Source organism: Hibiscus syriacus, unplaced genomic scaffold, assembly GCF_006381635.1.
Source record: "Hibiscus syriacus cultivar Baekdansim isolate YM2019G1 unplaced genomic scaffold, ASM638163v2 tig00014732_pilon, whole genome shotgun sequence".
NCBI classification, from domain to species: domain Eukaryota; kingdom Viridiplantae; phylum Streptophyta; class Magnoliopsida; order Malvales; family Malvaceae; genus Hibiscus; species Hibiscus syriacus.
In genome coordinates this window covers 133,116-140,776 of record NW_024062336.1, presented here as the reverse complement: position 1 = coordinate 140,776, position 7,661 = coordinate 133,116, and the positions used below count along the sequence as shown (strand labels likewise).

The window sequence follows — 7,661 nt, the reverse complement described above, 5'->3', positions numbered from 1 at the left end:
AGGTAATGTTCAAAAGTTTCAAATGAGATAATGTCAAAATTTGGTCTTTTGGTATTGACCATGAATTATTCTGGGTAAAGAATCGAGGGATTTTATTTTTTTGTTTTGGACATGACAAGAAGGGTCTAATCTTGCCACATGTCAAAAATCCATAATTCTTGAAGAATTAAAAGAATCCTTAATTCATTTGATATTCGAAGAACTAAAGATTAAAACTTGTTCAATTATTCCACCTTAGAAGGTAGCATAAGTTCAGCCGTTTAAAAGATTAAACAATTATGAAAGACATAACTAAAACGTGTTCAAACAAAACAATGCTCTCATTGCAATGTGGTAGATGCCATGCCCCCATCATTTTTCGATTTTCCATGCCCCTAAATCCATCAAGTTATGGATCTTGCGCTTCAGTGCTTTTCAATTCTCTGTGAAATTTCTGGAGCTTCCTATGTGGTAGTTGTACACGAGATTAACATCGTAGCCCTCGGGGTATAGGGACTTTTTTCTCAGATCATTCTGGAAGGCTCAATCCAACAACCAACTGAACAAGCTCAAACTATACTGGTTTTAGCTTCTTGTTTCCATGTGGGGTTACGTGGTTAGGACCACTTCATTGAATCCCCCATGAATTAGCTCCATGTTGTTTTATGAAAATGATTAAAAATGAAATGCAAATGCAAAGATGCAAATGCAGATGCATAAATATTGATCCAAACGATTAATATTGTAGAATAATTTTCACCAGTGATAGAAGCTTTCACATTACAAGACAGTCCACTTTACATACATGCATTTCGATTGGATGATTGAGTTCGAAGTGGAACACTGTTTCATTTTAGATATTCATCTTCGAAAATGATGACCATGGCAATAGGATCTCACTGGTTGTCTCAGCAGGGTGCTATTACCAAGCAAATGACTGTCATTGAAGAAATAGTCGGTATGGATGTCCTTTGTAGTGATAAGACGAGAACATTAACTGAGTGTTGATAGAAACTTGATTGAGGTGTTTGCAAAGGATGTCGATAAGGAGTATGTTGTCTTGCTTGCAGCAAGAGCCTCTAGAACTGAAAATCAAGATACCATTGATACTGCCACTATTGGAAGCTTGATTGATTCAAATGGTAACTGGAACCGAGCAAACAAAGGTTCTCTTGAATGGATCTTAACCCTAAGTAATGCAAAAGAAGATGTTAAGAAGAAGGTTCATTATATCATAGATAAGTTTGCAGATTGTGGACTTTGATCATTCGGTGTTGCAAGACAGCAAGTACCAGAAAAACAAAAGAAGGTACGAGTACTCTTTGCTAATTTGTTGGTTTGTTTCCTCTGTTTGGTCCTCCAAGGAATGACAGTGAAGAGACCATTCGTAGAGCTCTTAATCTTGGTATCAATGTCAAGATTATTACGGGTGATCAACTTGTCATTGCAAAGTAAACTGGTCGACGACTTGGAATAGGAAAAAAACATGTATCCATCTGTTCTTTGCTTGGTTAAGACAAGGCTGCAAGCATAGCTGCCCTCCTCATGGAAGAATTGATTGAGAAGTCAGATGGGATTGCTGGCATCTTTTTAGAGTACAAATACGAAATTGTGAAGAAGTTGTAAGAGAGGAAGCACATTTGTGGAATGACTGGAGATGGTGTTAACGATGCTCCTCAATGCTCTATAAACTAACTCCGTTAATGCCTCAGCGGTGCTGAAGTCAATGCGTCGCTTCTTGATGACTAGATTGTAGATAAGACTCCATTACTGGATTACTCCTTAAATCAGTTCTCGAATGTTACAAGATCGTCGATCTCATTGCTTTGTCTTGGATCTTTGATGTCCCTCAATGCTCTGTAAACTAACTCCATTAATGCCTCAGCAGTGCTGAAGTTAGTGCGTTGCTCCTTGATGGCTAGTAGTGAAATGATCATAGATGAGACTTCATTGCTGGATTACTCCTCGAATTAGTGGATCATGATTTCAGTCCCTAATATTGCACGATCATCGAGCAAATCTTATTCTGGTACTCTAAACTTCTTTTCGCCCTCGGTGCATGTATGTGTTTACGAATGCTTGATTAAAACCTTTTATCTTTTCTTTGAGAAAATTTTCTCTTGAGTATCCTCTTGCGGATCAACACTCTTGCATTATGTTATGACAATGCACATGCAATGCATAGAAGGATAAAAATGACATAAACAAAATAAATAAGTTAGTGTTCATTTAAGATAATCGATACAGATAAAAATGTTATTCAAAGATGAATAAAACACCTGCCCCATCAAGATATCTACCCAAACATGCTTTAAATTGATAGTAATCCTACCCAAACATGCTATCTACCTACATTGACAATTTTCAAGAATTTGATCCTGACAGCATGGTATCTAGTTCGCATTCGTTTATTCGAAAATAAAATATATTATACGAATTTAAAGAAAAAGATAAGGGTTTAGAAACATCCCTCTTTGTGTACACTTAGTTTGGGTACCTACTGACGAACAGAGGTTCGATATGACTATACATAGGGTGATCGTTCTACGGTTCACTATATGCATGGTTTTGGCTCTAAGAAGAAAAAATGCATTCGAATTGTCTTTAATATCAGTGCCCCTTGGGCTACCAAACCCTCGATCCTCACCCATTACAGGTTTCGAACTGAATGAGTTCAATTTGAGGGGATTCACTGCCTTATGCCCATACGAGGAATAAATCCCTATGAAGGTATAAGGTATGTATGTCATTGGTTATTTGCTAAAACTTATACGAAGAATAAATTCTTACGAGAGTAAAGCATTTATCCCGACTTAATTGGATCGAAGCTCGGGTCAAGAGCTTATGTTATGCAAGTGCACGTGATGTGTATGAGGAGGAACGTACCTACCTTTGACTTAAAAAATAGATACGAAAAAAAACTCGACAAACTTGACTAAGCTTCAAGCAAAAATTCAAATGTTAGTATGACAATTAAAAATGAAGCAATTAAAAGCTTCAATAAAAGGATCGTAAATTAAAAAACTCGACAAACAGTTACGACTTTTATTTTGGAAAATTTGGTGATTTTGGATTAATTTGTATTAAATTAAAAGGATTCACCATCGACCTTTGGGTTAGGTAGATCGAATACCTAAAAACATCTTTTAAAAACAATTTTAAGAAAAATCATCTTTAAGACAAAAGCTTATTCATGTTTACCAGAAATTCGATTTAATGAATCTGGGAGTCGGTTATGCATGGGGAAGGATTGCACCCTCACAGCGCCCAAAATTGGTAATGTGTCGCTTAAACGTTACCGTAAATGGTGAAAATAATGAATCAAATATAAAGTTAAACGATGATCTATTTATTGAGATTTAATTAATTTGCCTCAAATTAATTAATGTTAGGGATAATTCTTTAACTCGAAAAGAAACCTCGAAATTAACAATCCTCCACTGGGAAAGCTATTTAAACTATTTTTTATCTATAAAGAATATCCCCTCTTCAATAAAATGCGAATCGAATATAAATTGAATATTTACATTTGGAATAAAATCAAATAAATCACTATTTAGAAACATGAATTACATTGTACAACATTAAATAAAATAAAATCCATTTATTTCAAGTTCCATTTCGTTCGAACGTCGTGTCGAATTACACCACTTCGATCAAGCGGTGCTTTCCACGCTCGTTCTACAAATACGCGTTCCTGAAATATCAGGACAATATTTAAATAAAGAAATACAATGGAAATAAATTCAAGTAAAAAATGTGAAATGAAATATTTACAACAAATAAAATTAAGCATATTTATTTACATATGATACCCATGAATATATAACATAATATGTACATACATAAAGGATTAAAATAGAACAATAAAAATTAAAGGACCAAAATAGGATTAACAAAAACTTGAGGACCAAAATAAAATTAAGAAATAGAAATAAGAGACTAAAATGACAAAAAATAGAATCTTAGGGACTAAAATAAATAAATAGAAATTTAAAGGGCTCAAACAACATTAACAGATAAAACATAGCTTAGATTGTAAATATTAAATAATACAAGTACTAAAAATGAAAATAGCTTAAAATACAAAACAATGACCAAAATAAAAAATTCATTAATTCAGTGGCCAAATTTGAACATCAAAGAAAATACACAAAATACGAAATTAGTGACTTAAATGCAACAATATAAAATATGGTGAAAAAAATTGGAAAATAACAATTGTAGCATAATATACAATAATAGGACCAAATTATAATATATACAAAATGATAGCTTGAATTAAAAAGAAATTAACATTGCATTAATGGCTCAAATAGAAGATTACAAAATACGAAGGACCTTTACAGTGAATATCCCAAGCGTGAAAATTCTCCCCAGGTCCCCTTCAAAACTGCGTCGTTTTGTTCATGTTATAAATAGCCCAAATAACCCCCAAAATCGGCCATTTGCTTCATTTTTACCCAGAGAAGAGAGAAAATAAGAGAGATTGAGAGAGAAAGAGTGTGAGAGATCCAGAGATTTCTCAGGAAACGGCAAAATTTCACTGTGTCTGCTGCCGGTCACCGTATGCCGACGTCGGAGGAAAGAAAGGAGGCACCACTCGAAGCGCCCTTTCACCCTGATCACAAATCTGGGCTTTGTTTGGCCTAAAAAAGCCTAGATGTCGCGAATCTAAGAAGAAACCGTTCGATTTCTTTTTCTCCAACGACGAGGTATGGTCTCTTTTTCCTTTTTTTCTTTCTCTTCTACTTTTCTTTCGATTTTAAACCCAAAAATCTTTTCATTTTTTCCTTTTCCCCTTTATCTTTTCTCTTTTTCCTTTTCCACCGAAAGTAAATCCCATGATTTCGGGGTTAGCTTTTTTCCTTTGACTTTTGTTGATTGATGATATTGGGTTGTTGTTGGATAGGTTGGACGGACGATGGTGGCTCGACGGTGGCTTGATGGCTCAACAGCGTTCGATGGCTGACTCACGCAAGCTCGGAACGAGCGGTGAAACACACTCGTCGGCTAGAAATTGGAGGGTTGTTGGCTTGAGCGGCGATGGTTATGGTTTAGGGTTTTAGAAACCCTAAACTATTAAGATATCACATGGGCCAGTTCGGGTCCTGGGCCTCGGGTCTGGGTAGGTTAGTCGGGTCTGCTGATGGGTCATATTCGGGTTTGCTTGGTTTGGTTGTAACTGGGTCAGATTTGGGCCTTGTTGTAATTGGCTTTGGCCTGCACAAAATGAAACAAAAAAACTTTAACAATAATAATAATTAAAATTTTTAAGCCCGGACAAAAACAAGTTTCTACAGTTATAACATTTTTTTATTGATAAGGTGATGACACATGTTATTAATTTTTTTGGTCGAACAAATTTATTAGAAAATGGCATATGAGTTATTGTAGCATAAAGAAAAAATGAGATAAACCGATTGTTAATTAACATGTTAATGCTAAATAGTTTTGGTTAACTAAACTGCTAAAAATTCCAAACCGTCAACAATAATCATTAATCGGTGTAACTGTTACATTTAACATGTTAATTAACAGAACTGTCAATGTTAACTAAACTGCTAAAAATTACGATTAACGATTAAACTTACGGTTACCAACAATTAACCATTAATAAATTTATAATTATATTTTTTCAAGAAAAATACAAATATAATTATAAGTAAATTTTAGCTCTATTTCTAAAATCTATCGGGCACCTTCTTCAGTTTCACAGCTTCACTCATTCTCCAGCAAAATAAGTCCATGCACTCCAACATTTAACCGATTGTTGTCAGTCACCTGAATGGTTGAATGATGTCTCATGTCGGTCACAGTTCCTCTCCCTACGACTTGAAACCACCGCACCACCACTCACCCACACTTCTATTGAAACTCAATAGGTAACTTCTTGTTCTAACTTTAATCGGTAATTTTAGTATAAATAAGATCAATTTCAGTTGTTGAACTAGTTGAAATTTGTGTTTATGAAACATTTGAAAAAGTAATTCTTTTGTTTTATTTTGAATGCTATAAAGAAATTTGTTCTTATCCTTTAATCCTCCCTTTGCTAGTATCGTATTGTAGGGCAAGAAATTGAAATAAAAATTGTATCCATTTTTATGTTCCTTCATCCTTTTATGCTTGGAGAGTGGAGATCATATCATAGCAATAATACATGCTCTCTTATAGTTAGGGTAAATTCACAACAGGTGACCAAAATGAATTACACATCAAAACTGCAGGGAATGCGGAAATAATTTAAATATTTACTCATTACACAGTGGCCCCCTATAAATACCCCTTAAACCCCAAAAATATATCATTTGTAACCATTCACTCAAAAAAACATTTAGGGTTTAAGTTGTAGCGGCCGTCTTTTGGGTGGGACCAGAATTGAGCTTTGACTTGAATAAAATGTTAGAGTCACCACTAATCATTTTTAAAACATTTAGGTGGACCGGACACCATCTTACTTGATATGTGTTACTAGAAATGTGTCGGGTTCGGGAGTCGGTTACTGTCAAAGAAGGATTAGCACCCTTGTACTGCCCTTTCGGTACTAATTAATTTGTCAGTTATCTTAATTGCCAAAATTAAAATTTAAAACTTCAATTCAAACTAATTACCTTTGATCGATTAAAAGTATCCATAAAAAGACAAAAATATTAGATAAGAAATAAGAAATAAATATTAGATAAATTAAATGAAAAAAAAAATCAAAGTAAAAATAATAATAATAATAAATAAATATTAAATAAATCAAAGGGAAAAATAAAATAAAAAATAAAAAAAATGTTACATTAAAAAAATTGTAGGAAGTAAAAAATAAAAATAAAAAAAAATAAAAAAACATACTAAAATTAACAGGGAAAAATGAATAACTAAAATAAAAAATGCTAAAATTAATAAGGAAAGAAAAAAATGATTAACAAAAAAACATAAAGGACCAAATTGAAATAAATTGAAATTGATGGATTAAATGGGCACTAAAAAGAAGTTGCAAGAGAAAACAAAAAGTTAGGGGCTTAATTGCATAAATATAAAGAATATTAATAGGGATTAAATTGAAACAATTCAAAATTTGAGGGTAAATTCACAACAGGTGACCAAATTGAATTTCACATCAAAACTGTAGGGACTGTGAAAATAATTTAAATATTTACTAATTACACAATGGTCCCCCATAAATACCTCTTAAAACCCTAAAAAATATCATTTATAACCATTCACTAAAAAAAACCCTTCTCTTTACAAAAAAAAATCTCTCAACCAAAACCGGCCAGCCGAAGGCCGGTCACCTTCCTCGGCCACTCTCCTCCGCAGCGACGGCCGAAAAAAATCAAAATCACCCAAAAGATTCTCCTTAACCTTGTGAACACCGTTTCGTAGCCCGATTTTTCAATAAAGCGGCAAATTGGCATAGATCTACAAAAATACGTTCAGTTTTTTACCTTCCCGGTACGTCTTTTCAGCTTCTTGGCGATCCCTGCTCTGTCGATGCTCCTGGTGGCTTTCGGTGTTTGCTTGGATGCTTTTAATTTTTTTGTTTGCTATATTCGAATGATTTTTGTTTTGGGTTCCTGAGTTTTCTCATTTATCTCTGTGTTATTTTTGGTTCGATGTTGATTTTCGTGGCTTTCCGATGTTCTGTGTTCACCGTGCTGGCTCTGTTGTTGTTGTGGTTACTATGTTTCGAT

General features: G+C 34.0%; 1 pseudogene; it reads left to right on the top strand.

Annotated features, from left to right (window-relative positions):
- Positions 1–861: 861 nt before the first annotated feature.
- LOC120207416 lies at positions 862–1,674 on the top strand (annotated as a pseudogene).
- The last annotated feature ends 5,987 nt before the right edge of the window (positions 1,675–7,661 follow it).